We start from the raw sequence: 18,806 nt of genomic DNA on the forward strand, positions 1-18,806 counted from the left end.
CTTAGGTCTCCCTCTAGCTCAGAATCACTGTTAGGATCATATTCATAGCATGAATCTGTAGGTGGAGAGCGTTTGCATTACATTGCATCCAGACTTGATTTCAGTCCCTTAATGCCAAGTTTGATAGCCATGGCATTGTTCTGCTTTATTCTTTTCATGCGCGCAAGCTCATAATCATTATGATGCTGTTCAGAATCTGAGATTCATGAAAACATAAAAAGTAGTCAGATTATCTATGGAATGCATTGCAGATTCAACTCGAAGAGTGTCTCCCTATAAACCCCTGCATATGCAAAGTTCAACCCCCAACCGTGCTGACCAGACCACACACAGAAATACAAACCCCTTATGTCTCTATAACAGGCAAACACACATTTCAAAACTGAAGTAGGAACATTAGAATCATATGAAACTCGTATTTGAACAAATAAACTAAGGAATTATGAGTGGCATAATGTTTAGCTTCAAGAGTGGAGTGTTGGTAGTGCGACACAAAGCAAGTAGGCAGATTGTATTCCATGTAAAAGATCGAAGCCTATGTAAAAGCTGGAAATGACACTTTCTTTCTATACAATGCAGTGTTCGTTGCCCACACATGATGGAAGAGATCACACGAAGAAATACTATTCACTCATGTCTACGGTTGCAGTATTTAGAAACAGGGTGGTCCACCCTAAAAGAATATTGACAACAAATATGACAAGGCAAGCTAGATGTAGTGAATCAATCATTTACTTGTGAGCTTACTAGGACAAGTATGCAGAATTGTAACTGCAGTAAGAGACCGTCCAAAATCTGAATCAAGAAGTTTGTCTAGCACTTATTGTTTGCAACTAATCGACGTGAATAATTGGATATTATATCGAATGAGTAAGAAAGACAAGTAAAACTGTCAACAAACCTGGCTTGCAGTAGTAATCTGGGTCAATGTCACTACGACCAACAATCCAAAATGACTAGTGTCTGTTCCTAGGGCCGGAATTTTGAAAACCATGTGAACTTTACAGGTACTAAAGATTACCGAACTACATCTGAACCATTAAGTGTAGGTAGCACTGAGCACACAACAAACCCTAATGACAGTCCTACCTAATGAGTAATGAATCAATTAGAAAATGGGTGATGAGGAGTGGCTGCTGAGTGTTGAGGACTTATCTTAGGATAAATCAGGTTGGCGTAGTGGGTGCTGCACGCCTGAGCCCTGAACGGACTGGGAAGGTAGGCACGGCGGCGCGCCCGGGCAGCGGTGACGCTGTTGGGTGAGCGGCTCCTGACCTCCTTTAGTCCGGCGTCTCCTCCTAGAGTCATGCCATCCGGGGACGGCAAGTCGCCGGCGAGGCAGGCGGCTGGGGGCGAGTAGAGATCGGAAGCGCACAGCAGAACAGAGGGGAATCGGGGCCTGGGACGACTCAAAATCCTAGGGTAGGCCGGCCCACCGTGGGCACCCTGTAGAGATACACACCCGAGCGGCGAACATGCATTTTCGAAACTAATTTAGGAACATTTAGCTGACCAATTAAACGAATCTGTTTTAATAATATCAGATTCGTATTTGAAGAACTAAGCTTGTTTAGTTTGATGGGTCGAGCAGTGCTATTATGACACGAAGCACGTATTCTGATCGTGTAGTGATCATAAACGGGGGAAACCGGAGAAATGATATTTAGCAGCCATTGTTTGCTTCGAAATAAGAACTAAATTCTAAGAGCTGAAAAGAAAGTAGAGTAACCAAGTTAAGATCTATTTTCTGGTTGAGATCAAAAAGTTGAGGAGATATGAAGTACCACCTCTCTTGCGGCGCCGTGTAGGCATCGGGGGTGCGATGGCTATTGGTGGCGTTGAAGCAGATATGCGACAGTAGACGGGTTCAGCGGGGGATAAGTCCCATTGCGGTGGAAGAGAAGGTCGTGTGAGCGGCCCCGACAAAGAGGACGACGGCACCGATGAAGCGAGAGGACATGATGCAAGGCTCTTGGTCCGTCGTCGTGGATGAGAAACGTCCATCTCTAGCAGTGGACGATGCGGTCTTGGTAGGCGCTCCAGCATGGTGGAGGACGGTGGCGATGGATGTGGTGGAGGATGGCGGCGATGGATGTGGTGGAGGACGGCGGCGATGGATGGGGTGGCGGACGGAGGCTGGTGTGGGGATGGTGTTCTAGCGCGGACGGTGTATGAATGGGAAAATGGATGGAGAGGTACGGGGAACCATGTTTTTGGGACGCGCCTGTCTGAAATATGGGAAAGTTACGAACTTGGCCCCCGTTCAAAAGTTGGACGTCTCGTCGGTTGGGGATACGCCGGTAATCTCGCATCTCACCAATATTTGCCCAGAGCGATTTCGGGCGAGGAGAGGGTGGTTGGCGCCCACGGTGTATGAACGGGGCTGACAGTTAGGGCGGTTGTGTCACGTCTGAGTGAAGTTACAAACCTGCCCCTATTGAAAATATTTGCCTACATCGATTTCGGTTGAGTCGAGTTTGTTTTGCCGCCCACCGTGTATGAATGGGGAAATGGAGGGAGAAATAGAGGTCTTTCGGACGAGCTTGAATCAAATGTGTTTTGCCGCCCATGTTTGGCGCCCACCATGTCGGAATGGGCTCAGAGGTGGTCGTGTCACGTCTAATTGAAGTTACTATCCTACCCCTATTTACAGCAGTGGAAATCGGGCCGATGGATTGTCCGTGTAATGGGTAGATAGTAATTTCCATCTCCCAAACACTTGGCTTCGGGCAGCCGACGTGGGAGTGGACATTTTGCCGCTTCTTTTGAATTTTGGGACAATAAGCATCCACGTTTACCCTGGCAACTAAATTCAAATCCATTTTGTATTCCTGTACGAATCTTTATAAATCATTCTATGTGTTTTTATATATCTTCAAAAGAACGACAAAGATGTATTCCACTGTCATATATGAATATGGTTTACAAATGCCGATACTCAAATTCAGAAGCTAGAATCCTGTTTAAGGTGAATTCGAATATTTGGAACACTTCATGTCCAACTCAAATGTCACACGCAGCATAATGTGTACTCCCATTTAGATATGTACACAAGCGATGTATCAAGATTCAAATACCGAGTCAATCAACCAAGAATGTACAGAACTAACAGACATATAAACACTTATAGAGTATATGGATCAATAATATCAACTAACATACATAAGCCAGACCGCTGTACTTTTCTTTGCTACAACATCATCTTTTTTTTAGCCAAGCTACTACAACATCTTGGCCTTTTCCGATGCATGCCACTTATGGTCCATCTATACTACTATTATTGTTGAATACACATTCAGACCGATTGGCATATTTGTAGGTCTAGCACAGCAATCAAAATGAAATGTCTCCGAGTCTTATCAATTAATACAGACTTGTGCTCAAATAAAATTACAAACCAAAAAACAAAAAACAAAAAACAATTATTACATGATCTCTAAAACAAATGGTTTGATTGATTACATGAACAAACAACACAAAGGTTATTCAACGATGGAAAGAACATTTCACCTATGATTTACCAAGTGGGAATTTAATTTCCTTTTCTCCTTCAGGACCTTAACCATGCGGTCAGTCTCAGCTTGCTTCGTTTTGAAATCCACCAAATATTTAATGGTTGTCTTGAGTACTGCTACTGGTTGTGCTGTTTGCTTCCTCAACATGTCAACTTCATCTCTAAGTGCAGAAGTAGAATCTCTTTCTACCACTAGTTTAGCCTCTAGAGCATCAGCAGTTGGCAATTCATAATGCACGATTGGGCTGGTGCCACTGCTGTGGGATGATACAACATCCATGGGGACCTCGCTCTTTGATCTTGGGCTAACCTGTTTTGCCATTAAAGTTCTGATTGGATTCAGAAAAGTTGAAGTTAGCAAAACATCTCAACTGGGAGTTATAACAGCAAACCAGTTAAACAAACAAGGAATTAAAGAGTTTCAATTCGATGCTGAAAAGTAGTTATTAATATCATTGTAACCTGTTGTTGCAGCAGCAAAGCAGTTAAACAAACAAGTAGCTATTTAAGTTCAGGCAAACAGGTAATTCTTAACAGTAAGTATCAAACACATAGATAGGCGCAGTCTATAATACGATTAACAGGCTGTGGCATTATGTAATCAGTAGCAAACTAAATTAAGCCAAGCAACGTAATTGAACAATTTTGCAATAAGTGGCTAACTAAAATTCCGAGAAGCAGGTAACTGAACTTACGCTAGTTCTTTGTACAGGCACAATGCAACTTCTTTTTCGCTTACAAGGTTGTACAAAGGAGTACATGGCATCAATTGCTTGGATATGCAGTACGAATACTTCTTTCTTCCCACACTGCATTGGTAAGTCGAATGGTTAATCTGGTAAGATGGTGCATCCTTGATATGTTATATGAGGATGTGTAGTCAGACTAGTTGTAGCCACACACATCACACTGGCTTTTACTGTATATTTCATGCGATTACTTTTGGCATATCGAGATCTAAGCAATCTACAATAGGATGAAAAGACTGGCATCCTTCACATTATTGGTGAACTCAGTTCATAGAAACAAGCAATTCAACCATTCTGTGGGTAAATCAAAAGCGCCACTGGAATATTTTTCACTACCCCTATCATACACGCAAAAAGGGGTGACGCCACCATAGGGGCTAGTATGGGTGGCCGCCTCGGGTGGCTCGAAAGTGTGCACCTAGTTTGAGTCATCCAGGTTGGCCCAGGCTAGTTTTGTTCGTCCCAACGCACGAGCAGGCAATGTAAAAAATGAAGAAAAATGTTTCAATTTGGATAGGCCAATAACATAAGTGCAAGGCAGGCCCTATAGCAGGCTCGCGGCCCAAATGAGCGCCTCCCATATCGATTGACAGCAGGAAAAATCCCAATTCATCCGCTCCAGCCTCCAGTCTGGTTCGCTCCTAACCTAGCCGCCGCTGGACAGACCGACACAGAACTTCCTCGCGCCCTCGTTGGAGGGCGGTCGCCGGGCTTCAAGCGAATGGAAGGACAAGAAGATGAAGATCCAACCCTGGGTGTAGCCTGTGTGGGAGGCAGCGGCGGCAGCACGGGCATGGCATCGAGCTTGCGCAAACGGACAGTCACAGCTTGCAAGAGTAGCATGCGCAACGAGCAGGTACATCACATCCCTGATTATATCTAATTCAACTCTTTAATTTCTGGCCAATAGTTAAACCCGGCGGTGTTGTAAAACTGCTTGTATGTAGGGAATCTATGAGAAAATGAAACCAATTTCTACTTATTTTATAACTCCCCCAATCAATACTGAACTGACTGAATCTGATGTATCTAATCAAGTTTCCGGTGCAAACATCCAAGCTCATGTTGTTCTTGAGCCTGAAGTGTCTAATGAACAGACTACTAATGAAGGATTTGATGCAAACATTTTACATGCTCCTGGTGATGAACATATAGTGTCTAATGAGGCATCTAATGCAAGCATTTTGCAAGCTCCCATTGAAGGATTTCATGTCTAATGATGATCTGCTATGTTGAGAGAGACATAGAGATTTGCAGGCATTGATGACAAGCAAATTATAGTGCATTTTTATGGCTTGAGGAAACGTCGAGGCCATCTACCAGAAAGTCCCCGTATCATGACAACGTAGCATAATTACTTTTCTAATCTATTGTTTGAAACTATTGGCATTCTTGTGCAGGATAGATATATTGATATGCAGTTTGCGCACTGGTTATAGGTGCAATTACACTTCGATATTTTCAGCCAGAGAACGAATAATTCAAGCAGGTACAGACCATGTTTGTAGTCCTTGTACACCATGTTGCATTTTGTGTTTTTTGGTGCTTGCATCATTTAGTGTTTATAATCTGAACTACTTTGGATCATTAGCTGGTTTTCAAAGTGCATGTAGCTTCACATTTCTCAAGTTATGTTGATTTCCGGAGTGCAAGTGCCTTCGTATTTTTTAAGTTAAATGTTCGCCCCTGGTAACTTGAATTCGTGGATCCGCCACTGCACACAAATCATACACGAATGCCAATACGAATTAAATGAAATGCAGGGACTTACGCTAGCTCGTTGTACAGGCTCGCTGCAGCTCTGCTTGCACTTGGGATGTTCCATGTACAAGTCCATGTTACCACTTGCTTGGATGTGCAGGCCTTGTGCTCCTTGCATCCCGCTCTACATTTTTGACACGGCGAATGGCTGATCAAATAAGAGGAATCGACCTTGCTGTTGTACTGGAGGACAAATACTTACAAGGTTATCCGGGTGTGTAGGATGTGTACCAGATCCCATAGCGCCGTCATGCTTCGCTAAAAAATGGATTTGCTTGTTTCATATGATATCTCCAGAAGAAATAAGAGTTAAAGTCAGAGTTTTATAGGCGTGTAAGCTAAGAGAGCAGTGAAAGGATATCCAAACATCGTTGGAACAGTGCACAAAGGAGTGATGTGTGGATACCTAGTTCGGGCCGACGTTTGGGCATGCTCGCCTAGCTAGAGTGCGGGTCACTTCAGAGCCGTTGAGGGTGATGCGCTGGCGTTGGCTGGCCGCCCACGGATGCAGATCTTGAGTGGTAGCGGAGCGCTACGATGCGGTGGACGAGACCGTTGGTGAAGCCTGTCGGATGTGGGCTTCCGGCAAAACCCTTAAGGTTCGAACTCTGGGGTGCGCACGAAGATCTACTCCCTACCGATCCACGCCCCAAAGCATCGCCGCGGATCTAAGCTAGCACGATGAACATCACAAGAGACACGAGGTTTATACTGGTTCGGGCCACCGTTGTGGTGTAATACCCTACTCCAGTGTGTGGTGTGGTGGATTGCCTCTTGGGCTGATGATGAACAGTACAGAGGAAGAATAGCCTCACGAGGAGTGTTCTTGAGCTTGGTGAGCTTGTGTGGTTGGGGATGATCTGAGTGATCTGCCAACCAGTTGCCTCCTACAACGGTGGCTAGCCCTATTTATAGAGGCCTTGGTCCTCTTCCCGAATATTGAGCGGGAAGGGAGCCAACAACGGCCATTTTGAAAGGGGACAGCTAGTACAAGCTATCCTGACTAAAGGTGGTCTTCGGCTGCCAAAAGCACTGGTGATGACGCCATCTTGGGCTCCACGGAGACCTCCGTCCTGCCGCTCTGCTGGTCTTGGTCTCGTTGCACCGATAAGGAAACCTTTGCTTAATGCCTCGGTACTCCGCGCCTGCGCTTGCCCCCTTTGCACCAAAGAGGAAACGAGGACACTGCGCAGGCTGGCACCCACCTGGTCTTGATCGTCATGGCTTGCGTCATGAGCACCTCGCGAGGTACTCCTCGCCTTGATCTCTCTGCCTCCTTGCGAGCCTGCCTGATGAGGCCGCCCCTGAGGAGGCCTTGCGTCGTCCGCCCCGCGAGGCTTGGCCCCTCGTGAGGGTCCTGAGCTTGGGTTGATGAAGACGGGCCGTACTGGGCCGCTGGTGAGCCACACTGCAGGCCGCAGGCAGGCAAGTCTGGGGACCCCCGTTCCCAGAACGCCGACAGTAGCCCCCGGGCCCAAGGCATGCTCGAACTTGGCTTAGCAGCGAAGCCAAAGGGCAAGTGCGGAGCGCCGCGGGCCCCCACAGCCTGCGGTCTTGGTCGACGCTGCCGACTTGACTGGACGTGGGCGTCTCCGCTTCCCCACGCTGCCTCGAAAACTGCCTGATTTGACGAGTCCCTGCTGCATGCAAAAAAGAGTCATCGTTACCTGCGATCGTGGGGGTCGACGGTTGGCCTCCTTGGGATTATAAGTATGGAGGGGCGAGAGCCCCTGTTGTTCATCTCCCCTCGCACCGCCTGCTTCTTCTTCCTCCTTGCTCTGGCTGCTTGCAGTGTCCCATGGCGCCCGTTAGGAGGTTCTCGGCCGCGGAGAAAGGGAAGGCTCGCCAAGAAGGGCCTGGCTCCCCTCCGCCTAAGCGCGGCCGCGACCGTCCCCGCAAGCACCCAGCGACTCCTATTGCGGCTCCCCGTGGTCGCGGTGGTGGCCCTTCACGCGGCGGTGGCCGCCGATGCCGAGGCAGCCCAGCTAGTGGAGGAATGCGCGCCGTGGCTGCGCGGCCCCCACGGCCGTGCTTCCACTCGGCAGAGGTGCTGCCGGAGTTTGTTGTGTGGTTGGACAACCCGACCGGCAACTAGCTCCAGCTCCCTCGCTTCTTCGGCGGCGAACTGCCGGCCACTGGCCTCGGCGGGCTCTGGCTGCAACCGGACGGCTGCTGCAGCAGGGCCTCCTAGGTTGCGGTGGAGATCTCCGCCGCCAGGAACGTGGCCCTGGCCCGGGGCTGGCAGACGTTTGCCCGCGCGCGTGGCCTGGGCAGGCGGTGCACCCTCCACTTCAAGTACGACGGCGACGCGACCCTCTATGTGAGGGTGTTCGGAGAAGATGGCCGCCGTGTTGGGTGCTGCCCTGAAGACAACAATGGCGACGAGGTGCTCGGCCTTGGCGACGGCCGCGAGGATGGTGAGGGCGAACCCGCTCCGGACGGTGACCGCAACTCGTCGAGCTTCAGCGGCTCCTCCTCCGGTGACAGCTCCTCCAGCGGTGGCCTCGACCAGCCGCCACGCCGCCGCGCCCGCTTCGAGGGTGGTGGCGGGTCGTCCCATCGCCGCGCCCCGGTGAAGCGCGAGGCGGAGTCTGATTGAGCTCAGGAGGGTGACGCAGATCCCTTCTCGCGAACCGTGCACTGTTTTTCTTTTGTTTTTTCTCCCTTTCCTGCATTAAGAGAGGGAAAAGTATGGAGCCCCGTGGGGGCGTGCAACAAACTATGATTCCCTAATTATCGCGCTAAATTTATCATTGTTATGCTGTTTGATGGTGCCATGGTTATGTGCTTGCCCGTAGGAACAACTTAGCTCGGGACGTTGCGGTAGTTTTCGCCTCGTGAGGTGCCCGCTTGAGGTCTCACCGGGCGCCTTAAGAGCTGCAAAAAATCAGTTGGGAGAATCATTTTCGAACCTTGGCCGCGGGGGCTATTGGCTGTCGCCCGGCGCTTTGCGTTGCGATGCCCGAGGGGCATGGACCGGGAGGGGTGCTCCCATTATGAACTCGAACGAGAGAGCCCCGCGAAAACCAGGAGAGAAAGGACTCACGAGGGCGCCCGCGCAGCCCCCTCGCGAGGTTTCCGAGAGAGAGCGCGAGTCAGACAAAAACTGAGAACAAAGAACAGGGGCAGAGGACGGCAGACAACACTAGAAGCAAAATCCAATAAAGGTCCGGATGAGAAAGAACAAGCCAACTGGGGAAAGCAAATGAAAAGCCGCGTTCGGCACCTAGTCTAGTCTTCGACGTCTTCTCACCAGCGCGGAGCTAAGTGCTGCCACTAGGCGTGGGCGGGAGCCCCCGAGGCCCGAGGGCGGCACTCCGGAGACTCCAGGGCGTGTACAACCCCAACTCATTATTACGTGAGAGTGTCACGGGCGGCGAACTTCACAGGCACCGGGCCTTCTTCACAGGCACTGGGCCTTTTTATGGGCGGCGAGCTTCACAGGCACCGGGCCTTCTTCACAGGCACTGGGCCTTTTTATGGGCGGCGAGCTTCACAGGCACCGGGCCTTCTTCACAGGCACTGGGCCTTTCTATGGGCAGCGAGCTTCACAAGCACCGGGCCTTCTTCACAGGCACTGGGCCTTTCTATGGGCGGCGAGCTTCACAGGCACTGGGCCTTTCTTCAAGGGTAAAACTTCCGGAGGTGCTCAATGTTCCAGACGTTTGGGACGGGCGCCCCCTCCTGAGTCTCCAGGCACGCGGCGCCAGGCCTGGAAACATGAACAACCTTGAACGGGCCCTCCCACATGGGCGAGAGCTTATGCAGCCCTTCCCTGGAGAGCACCCGCCTGAGCACGAGGTCGACTACCTCGAGAGTCCTGGAGCGGATGTTGCGGCAGTGGTACCGCCGCAGCGCCTGCTGGTATCTTGCTGCTCGTAGCACGGCTTCTCGGCGGCGCTCCTCCCACAGCACGAGGTTCGTCCCACGCATGGCGTCCTGCTGCGCTTCATCAAACGCTAGGACCCGCGTGGAGCGACGCCTAACCTCGTGAGGGAGGACAGCCTCTGCCCCGTAGACGAGGAAGAACGGGGTCTCACCAGTCGGTTTGGTGGCGGTCATGCGGATGGACCACAGCACGGACTGGAGCTCGTCGTACCAGCCCCTGCCGCAGGCCTCCAGCTTCTTCTTGAAGGTCCTGGTCTTGAGGCCCCTCAGGACCTCCGCATTGGCGCGCTCGGCCTTACCGTTGCTCCGTGGGTGCGCCACCGAAATGTAGCATATCTGCGTTCCAAGGTTAGCACAATATGTTTTGAAGAGATTGCTGGTGAACTGCGAACCGTTGTCAGTGATGATGCGGTTAGGGACCCCGAACCGGCTCACGGGACCCTTGATGAATTTGACCGCGGAACCAGCTGGAATGGTGCGGACGGCTTCCACCTATGCCCACTTGGTGAACTTGTCAATGGCGACGTAAAGGTAGCGGTATCCCCCAGGCACTCGAGGGAACGGGCCCAAGATATCCAGCCCCCAGACCGCGAATGGCCACGAGAGCGGGATGGTTTGTAAGCCCTGAGCCGGTTGATGGATCTGCTTGGCATGGAATTGGCAGGCTTCGCATGACCTCACCAGCTCGATCGCGTCGTTGAGTGTCGTAGGCCAGTAGAACCCGCTGCGGAACGCCTTACCGACGAGGGTCCGTGACGACGAGTGGTGTCCGCAATCTCCACCGTGTATGTCAGCCAGCAGTTCCTTTCCCTGCTCCCTGGAGATGCAACGTAAGGAAACGTCATTTGGCCGCTTCCGGTAAAGCTCCCCATCTTGGATGCAGTAGGCCGTGGCCTGCCAGGCCACGCGTTCCACGTCCTCCTCCTTCTTCGGCAGCGTCCCTCGCGTGAGGTAGTCCTTGAATTCCATGGTCCAGCATCCCTCCTGAGGCTCCAACGCCAAGAGTTGTCATGCTCCCGAGGTTGGGCCACAGGCCGGGGCTCCTGTGGCAGGTGGCTTAGGAGTTCCTCCCGAGGCTGTGCTGTGCTTGAAAGTGGCGGTATCGCTGATGGCTTGAAGAGTCGTTCCTCAAAAACGCCTGGCTCCTGGGGCAGCCGCCTGGATGCCCTCCTGGCGATGTCATGAGCCTCTTGGTTGGTGTCGTGGGGCACATGCTGCAACTCCAGCCCCAAAACTGCTTTTCCATCCTGCGCACCTCCGCACGATACGCTTCCATGTGTTCGTCCTTCGGCTTGTACACCTTGTTGGAGAAGTTGACGAGGAGCTGCGAATCTCCCTTGATGGTGAGGCGCTTTACCCCCAGCGCTGCTGCAGCTTTCAAGCCTGCTATGACGCCCTCGAATTCTGCTATGTTGTTGGAGACCTTCTCGCCATGCTGGAAACAGAGCTGCACGGCGTAATAGAGCTTGTCCTGAGTGGGTGATATAAGCACCGCTCCAGCCCCCGCGCCATGTCACGAGAATGCTCCGTCGAAGTACATGACACAGCCGTCAGGTGCTTCACTTCCTGGGGAAAGCGACCGATCCTCGCCTGCTTCGAGTCCTAGTGCCTCTGTCCATTCTGCCACAAAACCTGCGAGTGCGGCTCCCTTGACGACCCTGGTTGTGCTGAATTCCAACTAAAACGCTTGCAACTCAATGTTCCCAGCGACCCTTCCAGCTGAGTTGGGGCTCCTGAGCACCCTTTCCAATGGGTAGGCCGAGACGACCTTGATGGGGTGACCTTGAAAGTAGTGCCGCAGCTTATGCGAAGCAACCAACAGCGCGAGCAAGAGCTTCTGAGGCATAGGGTATCGTGCCCTTGCATCCCGCAATACCGTGCTGACGAAGTACACCGGGTGCTCGACGAGAGTGGGAGTGCTGACGAAGCCCGTGCCCTCCGGAGGGTTTGACGCCTCCAGAGACGACGGAGCCCCCAGCGCCTGGCTGCCTGGCGTGGCCTCTTCAACCCTAGGGGCATCTTCCTGCTGAGGCTTGTTTCCATCTGCCGAGGCCGTGACCTTCGCGAGGCCTTCTTGGTCTTGTGCCGCCACGGCTGGGGCTGTGGCCGGGCGTGGTGCAGCCTTGACCTGATGCTCTTCCCAAACTGCCACTAGAGCTGCACTGGCGGAGTAGGGTGTGGCCGCGAGGTCAAGCACCAGGGGCTCGAGAGGGCGTGGTGCCACCATCACAGGAGGGCTGGTCAGATACTTCTTGAGGTCTTTAAATGCTTGGTCGGCCTCCTGAGTCCACTCAAACGGGCCCTTCTTCTTCATCAGCTTGAAGAAGGGCAGGGCACGCTCCCCTAGCTTGGTGATGAAGCGTCCTAGGGCAGTGACACGCCCGGCGAGCTTCTGCATTTCCCTGAGGGTTTGCGGCGGACTCATGTCTTCGATTGCCCTGACCTTCTCCGGGTTGGCCTCGATCCCTCTGTGAGACACGAGGAAGCCCAGGAGCTTGCCGGAAGGAACACCGAACACGCATTTCTCCGGGTTGAGTCGCAGGTCCACCTTGCGGAGGTTCGCGAAGGTCTCCTCCAAATCCTGGATCAAGTTCTTTGCCTCCCGAGACTTCACCACAATGTCGTCGACGTAAGCCTCGGCGTTCCTCCCGAGCTGCCAGCCTAAGGCGATGTACATCAGCCGCTGAAAGGTTGCGCCCGCGTTGCGCAACCCGAACGGCATGCAAGTGTAGTAGTATACTCCACATGGGGTCAGGAAGGCCGTCTTCTCCACATCTTCTACCGCCATCTTGATTTGGTGGTAACCCGAAAACGCATCCAAGAAACACAGCAGGTCGCACTCGGCGGTGGAGTCGACGATCTGGTCGATGCGGGGGAGAGGGAACGGGTCTTGAGGGCAGGCCTTGTTGAGGTTGGTGAAGTCGACGCACATGCGCTCCTCCCCCCCCCCCTTTTTGGAACAACAACTGGGTTCGCCAGCCATTCGAGGTAGCGAACCTCGCGAATAGCACCTACTGCCTCCAGCTTGCAGGTTTCTTGGACGATGAAGGCCTGTTTCACGGTGGACTGCCGCCTTGCTCTCTGTTTCACGGGGCGTACATTGGGGCATACATTCAGGTGATGCTCGATCACCTCCCTTGGGACCCCTGCTAGCTGCTTGGGTTCCCATGCGAACACATCCTTGTTCGTGCGCAAGAACTTCACCAGCGCCTCCTCTTGGTCATGGCCGAGGTTGGCGCCGATGGTGAAGGTGGCGCCCGAGGACCCGTCCTCCTCAACTGGCACCTGCTTGGTCTCGGCCTTGTCCTGGGTGAACAACTGCTTCTTCTTGGTTGGCGCAGCCCCCTTGGCCTTGGAGGTGTCCGCGTCGGCAGGCTGCGCTGCCGCGGCTGTCTTGAGGGTGAGCTTGAGCACCAGCAGAGCATCCTTGGTATCTCCGGCTACGGTGAGGACGCCGCTGCTCCCGGGCATCTTCATGACGTTGTAGCCCGGAAGGGTCGCCGCCATGAACTGAACCAAGGCGGGGTATCCCAGGATGGCGTTGTACGGGAGGCCGATGTGTGCTATGTCGAAGTCGACCAGCTCCGTGCGGAAGTTGTCGTGGGTGCCGAAAGTCACAGGGAGGCGGATCTGCCCCAAGGAGCCGGAGTAACCGCCTCCGATGCCTGAGAAGGGCTTGCTGGGTTGGAGTCGTTCCAGCGGTACGTGGAGGAGGCTAAAGGCCTCCACCGAGAGCATGTTGAGGCTGGCACCGCCGTCGATGAGGGTCTTGGTGACGGCCACCTGGCAGATGGTGGGCGTGCAAAGCATTGGGAGCGCGCCCGAGAAGGCGATGTTGACGGGGTGGTCATCTGAGTTGAAGGTCAGGTCGGCGTCGGGTGCCACCCAACCCTGAGGAGCTCCTTTCCGCGTGAGGGCGGCGCCGATCTGGCAGAAGAACGGCTTGGCGTGGCGGTCTGAGGGTGGCGCCAGCGAGCCGCCCAGGAGAGCTGCGACAACCGGAGGCGCCGGCCCCGTGTAGCTGGCGAGGAAGAGGTTGCGCAGCTCCTCCCAGGAGGCCACAGAAGACGTCGGCAGGTTGAGCAGCCTCATGCGTGGGACGCCAGTGAGGGCCATGGGAAACCAGTTTGCCATGACCTTGTCGTCGCCTCCGGCCTTGAGGACGGCCTCCTCGTACGCCAGCAGGAAAGCCAGCGGATCTGCCGCGCCGTTGTAGCGCGGCGGCATCTCTGGCTTGAACTTGTGCCGCCACTGCTCCTGCCGCAAGATGGGGGCCAAGGCTCGGAGCCCCCTGGCCCCTGCGCCCGCGTCGGCCGCCGGAACTGGAGGTGCGTTGTCCGCCATGAGGGCGAAGCGCGGTGTTGGTGCAGAGCAGATCGACGGAAGGGAGAGCTCCGGCGCACACCTACCTGGCACGCCAAATGTCGGATGTGGGGTTGCGGCAAAACCCTTAAGGTTTGAACTCTGGGGTTCGCACGAAGATCTACTCCCTACCGATCCACGCCCCAAAGCATCGCCGCGGATCTAAGCTAGCACAATGAACATCACAAGAGACACGAGGTTTATACTGGTTCGGGGCACTGTTGTGGTGTAATACCCTACTCCAGTGTGTGGTGTGGTGGATTGCCTCTTGGGCTGATGATGAACAGTACAGAGGAAGAACAGCCTCGCGAGGGGTGTTCTTGAGCTCGGTGAGCTTGTGTGGTTGGGGATGATCTGAGTGATCTGCCGGCCAGTTGCCTCCTACTACGGTGGCTAGCCCTATTTATAGAGGCCTTGGTCCTCTTCCCGAATATTGAGCGGGAAGGGAGCCAACAACGGCCATTTTGAAAGGGGGCGGCTAGTACAAGCTATCCTGACTAAAGGTGGTCTTCGGCTGCCAAAAGCACTGGTGATGACGCCGTCTTGGGCTCCACGGTGACCTCCGTCCTGCCGCTCTACTGGTCTTGGTCTTGTTGCACCGATAAGGAAAGCTTTGCTTGATGCCTCGGGACTCCGAGCCTGCGCTTGCCCCCTTTGCACCAAAGAGGAAACGAGGACACTGCGCAGGCTGGTGCCCGCCTGGCGCCCGCCTGGTCTTGATCGTCATGGCTTGCGTCATGAGCACCTCGCGAGGTACTCCCCGCCTTGATCTCTCCGCCTCCTCGCGAGTCTACCTGATGAGGCCGCCCCTGAGGAGGCCTTGCGTCATCCGCCCCGCGAGGCTTGGCCCCTCGCGAGGGTCTTGAGCTTGGGTTGATGAAGACGGGCCGTACTGGGCCGCTGGTGAGCCACGCTGTAGGCCGCAGGCAGGCAAGTCTAGGGACCCCCATTCCCAGAACGCCGACAAAGCCCCAGCAGCCTCGGGGGGCGGAGGCGCGATGATGTGCTCGGTGAAGTAGCCCTGGTGAGCTGGGAGACGGCGTCGGTGAAGCGCACCTGATGCAGTGGAAGTCGGTGTCTGTGAGGCACGTCGGTTGCGGCGGCCGACATTGTCGGTGGACCACCCGGTGCGGTGGACGAGGGCGTAGATGAGGTAGCTCCGGTGCGGTGGTGAAGCGCGACCGTCGTCTTCGTCGTCGTCGTCCGGCAGAGAGGTGGGGAAAGAGACGAGACGAGGGGCGATTCGAACTTTGCTTGCGTTGGCGGCGAATTAGGTATTTGAGCAATCTGGGCGTGGAAGGGGACAGTGGAGAAGGGAGATTTTGCAGGGCTGGAATTGGGGCCACCAGATATTTCAAACCGAAACATGGAAGCGCAAACTTATTTGTCATCGTCCTTTTTTGGGGCGAGGGAGGGAGGGGGGTGGGTGGCTGGGTGCTAAGCGTCCGTCCGACACACGCGACCACCACGACATGACCCTGGTCTGCCTGGTGCACCTACATTTGGGAATGCAAACGAATCTTCTTTCATTTGGAAATGAATCTGTATGTATTACCATGCCCGTGTTTTCCTTGCAATAATTAGTCATTCGAAACGAGATACTATAAATTAATTAATGAGGAGTTATTTGAAGAAAAAAATCGAAACGGTATCCACGCTAACGTGGATTAGAGTGTGTGTCACATAATTAGTTATTTGAATTAGAGTGTGTGTCACATAGCGATCTCCAATTCTAACGTGGATTTCGCATTTCACTGTATCCACGCTACTTTTTTAATACAAATTCATATGTATATGATGAACACCATGGTAGTGAGAAAACTTTTGGATGGATTCAAACATATGACCTACAAAATGGCACAACAAATCGAGTCAATGTCAACTTTTTGAAACCTAGTATGGCACGAATTCGAAATAATTACCCATATGCATGGTCCTCAGTTCAAATCTTACAATGTACACCGAATTGAAACATCGATATTAAGTCTCATACTATCTACATTCAAATGTTGTTTTTGCCCCCCCCCCCCGCACACACGCTACATACTTCCTGTATCGGTCAATCTTCCTCTCCTAACCACCTTAGGAAGCTATCGGTTTCCAACACACATCCATTCTTTCTCTCCATGTTTCGATCTCTAACTCTCTTAACTACACAACCCCCTTTTTCCACTCTGTTACAAAATGTATTTACCTCACACACCCGCCATTGCACCCCATATCAAGCTCTCTCTCTCCCTCTCCCTCTCACCCTCTTGCGCTAAATACATGCATTGCCTATCTAGCCCCCCAACCTTTCGTGCGCATGCACACACGTTGTCTATCTAGGTCACTCCCTCGCGACTGTCTCACTCTTTCTTCCGCACGGCGGGCCACACTCGCTCAATCTCGCTCTCTTTATCTGAGTCTCGTTTAACCTCCTTTTCATTCACACACAAATAATATATCTCCCTGTTCGGGCCTCGATTGACACACTCTATACTCTCTCACGCAGATTGTCTATCTAGGTCAGTCCATCGAAGCCGTCCCACTCTTTCAACCTCATGGTGGGCCACACTCGCTCTCTCTCTCTCTCTCTCTCTCTCTCTCTCTCTCTCTCTTTGTATGTATCGATTGACCTCGCTCTTTCTCGGACAAAAATGATATATCACCATGTTTGAGCCCAATTCGACTTATTCACATTGTATACTCTCTCACGCACATTGTCTATCTAGGTCACTCTCTCCAACCCGTCTCACTCTTTCGATCGCACGACGACCCTATGTGATCGATTGACCTTGCTTCCTCCCACGCACAAAATATATCTACACGTCTATGACTGGATCATCTCTCAAGCTCTATCTTACAGCCCTCACCCTTGCCAAAAGCTCAATCGGACAATATCTCTCCAGAGCATATATATTTGTTCAATGAATGTCGGACCACACTCACTTTGTCTCTCTATCTATATGTCTCTCGATTGACCTTGCTTTCTCACGAGATATCTTCCACACATTGAAGCTACCTCTCCATCCCTCGCAAAGCCGGAGCTATTTACATTGCGAGGGGCACTCCAACCTCGGATTAATTTGTGTAGGCATTTATTCCGGTCGGTTTAGATTATATTTTCGTAGCATTCGGCCCACAACTACTCAAAACACCATTGCAACCTCCGCAACTCCCCTAGTTGATTTCCCTCTGGCTCGGTCATCGCTCTCTCGCACGTCCTTTCTCGCCTTCAAGGTCGCACCATGGTGTTATTGCAAAAAACTCTATTGTTCTCTTTAATTATTATAAATAAGCTACAAAACTACACACCGATAGTCCACTTGGAATGGAACAAATTTCGACCCACAAATTAAAGTGCTACAAACCACACACCAAGGGGCCCACATGTCATGAAACAAATTTGGACCCATATACAAATCAAAAACTAAAGGACAGGGTCGAACATGCGACCAGGGCCTTCAAGCCGCACGTCAATAGGCAACATACATAGAACAGCAATGTTTGTTGTACCTCCCTTTGTTCATATAATGTTTTTATATTACCACAGCCTATTTAATTGATAACATGTAATATTATTTTTAGTACTATTTGCCTTCACTTACTGGTGGGTTCCATGTGTGCTCTCTCTCTCTCCTCCCCTTCTGTGTTTAGATGCACGAGCAAACACGAAGAACTCGCGGGCGATGTTGCCGTTGACCATATCTGGACGCGTTCACAAGTTACGGCACCAGTTTCACGTGCTAGCAGCACTAGTTAGTGTGTACGTGCAATGAATGTTAATTTGGAAGTATATTAAGTGCATGCGGATATTAAGTAGGATATTATTTGCGTGTTATTAGGTGATTAGCACTATTTTGGCATGAAATTAACTGCACGCTAAACGTGTTGAGCGCTCGACATTGAAGCAGTCTAGGTCGTTGGATGACAAGGAATACATGTGGCTTGATGACGTTTTATATTTAATTTGATATGGCTCTAGCAGAACATTCAATCGATCAAACCATAGATTTCATTCAGTCTGACTCCGACTTTAAATTATACGACGATCGATCTAAAATAAATGGAAATGATAAACGTTCGGATTTTAAGCATGGCAATCCGAACGTTTTTCATGGCAAATTTAGATTACGCGGCGGCGGCGGGGGCGTCTTGCGGTGGGAAGCGGCTCCTGTGCCGTGCTCTGTGTGTCGTCGTACCACTGACTGGCGGTGACGGCGGCGCCTTGCGCCGTTGTTGGCGTACTCATGGACGTTGGCCTAGCTTCAAGGAAGGCCAAAATGTTCTAGACTTCGGAGCGAGTCAACTGGCGGGAGGAGGCGACAGGCGTTGGTTCAAGGAAGCGGTCGACGGCGGCCATCCATGCCGCTGAGGGGGGCACTAGCACCCGCGCGGGGACAGGCGCTGTCAACGGCGCGGCGGAGACATTCGTGTGCATGGGCACCGGCATGGGCACGCACGTCAGTGCACGCGCAGGCGCATGCGCTGGCAGGTGCACGGGCACCGGCACGGGCGTGCGCGTCAGTGCACGTGCAGGCGCATGCGCT

This window comes from Triticum aestivum, chromosome 2D (genome assembly GCF_018294505.1).
Source record: "Triticum aestivum cultivar Chinese Spring chromosome 2D, IWGSC CS RefSeq v2.1, whole genome shotgun sequence".
Classification (NCBI taxonomy): domain Eukaryota; kingdom Viridiplantae; phylum Streptophyta; class Magnoliopsida; order Poales; family Poaceae; genus Triticum; species Triticum aestivum.